This window comes from Triticum urartu, chromosome 7A, assembly GCF_056163025.1.
Source record: "Triticum urartu cultivar PI428250 chromosome 7A, HENAU_Tu73, whole genome shotgun sequence".
NCBI lineage: Eukaryota > Viridiplantae > Streptophyta > Magnoliopsida > Poales > Poaceae > Triticum > Triticum urartu.
Genome location: NC_141879.1, coordinates 306,595,561 through 306,597,247, shown reverse-complemented (window position 1 = coordinate 306,597,247; position 1,687 = coordinate 306,595,561).

Genomic DNA, 1,687 nt, shown 5'->3' with positions numbered 1-1,687 from the left:
GTATGACTACATCAACTGCGTTGTGCTAACGCTTCCGCTGTCGGTCTACAAGGGTACGTAGATCACACTCTCCCCTCTCGTTGCTATGCATCACCATGATATTGCGCGTGCGTAGGAATTTTTTTGAAATTACTGCGTTCCCCAACAGTGGCATCCGAGCCTGGTTTTATGTGTTGATGTTATATGCACGAGTAGAACACAAGTGAGTTGTGGGCGATATAAGTCATACTGCTTACCAGCATGTCATACTTTGGTTCGGCGGTATTGTTGGACGAAGCGGCCCGGTTGTGGGCGATATAAGCGTGACCGGTTCTCCCGACGTGCTTTGCACAAAGGTGGCTAGCGGGTGATAGTTTCTCCAACTTTAGTTGAAGCGAGTGTGGCTACGCCTGGTCCTTGCGAAGGTTAAAACAGCACCAACTTGACAAACTATCGTTGTGGTTTTGATGCGTAGGTAAGATTGGTTCTTGCTTAAGCCCGTAGCAGCCACGCAAAACTTGCAACAACAAAGTAGAGGACATCTAACTTGTTTTTGCAGGGCATGTTGTGATGTGATATGGTCAAGACATGATGCTAAATTTTATTGTATGAGATGATCATGTTTTGTAACCGAGTTATCGGCAACTGGCAGGAGCCATATGGTTTTCGCTTTATTGTATGCAATGCAATCGTGCTGTAATGCTTTACTTTATCACTAAGCGGTAGCGATAGTCGTGGAAGCATAAGATTGGCGAGACGAAAACGATGCTACGATGGAGATCAAGGTGTCGCGCCGGTGACGATGGTGATCACGATGATGCTTCGAAGATGGAGATCACAAGCACAAGATGATGATGGCCATATCATATCACTTATATTGATTGCATGTGATGTTTATCTTTTATGCATCTTATCTTGCTTTGATTGACGGTAGCATTATAAGATGATCTCTCACTAATTATCAAGAAGTGTTCTCCCTGAGTATGCACCGTTGCGAAAGTTCTTCGTGCTGAGACACCACGTGATGATCGGGTGTGATGGGCTCTACGTTCAAATACAACGGGTGCAAAACAGTTGCACACGCAGAATACTCAGGTTATACTTGACGAGCCAAGCATATACAGATATGGCCTCGGAACACGGAGACCGAAAGGTCGAGCGTGAATCATATAGCGGATATGATCAACATAGCGATGTTCACCAATGAAACTAGTCCATCTCACATGATGATCGGACATGGTTTAGTTGATTTGGATCACGTAATCACTTAGAGGATTAGAGGGATGTCTATCCAAGTGGGAGTTCTTAAGTAATATGATTAATTGAACTTAAATATATCATGAACTTAGTCCTGGTAGTATTTTGCAAATTATGTTGTAGATCAATAGCTTGCGTTGTTGCTTCCTTGTGTTTATTTTGGTATGTTCCTAGAGAAAATTGTGTTGAAAGATGTTAGTAGCAATGATGCGGATTGGATCTGTGATCTGAGGTTTATCCTCATTGCTGCACAGAAGATTTATGTCCTTGATGCACCGCTAGGTGACGGACCTATTGCAGGAGCAGATGCAGACGTTATGAACGTTTGGCTAGCTCAATATGATGACTACTTGATAGTTTAGTGCACCATGCTTAATGGCTTAGAATCGGGACTTCAAAGACGTTTTGAACGTCATGGAGCATATGAGATGTTCCAGGAGTTAAAGTTAAT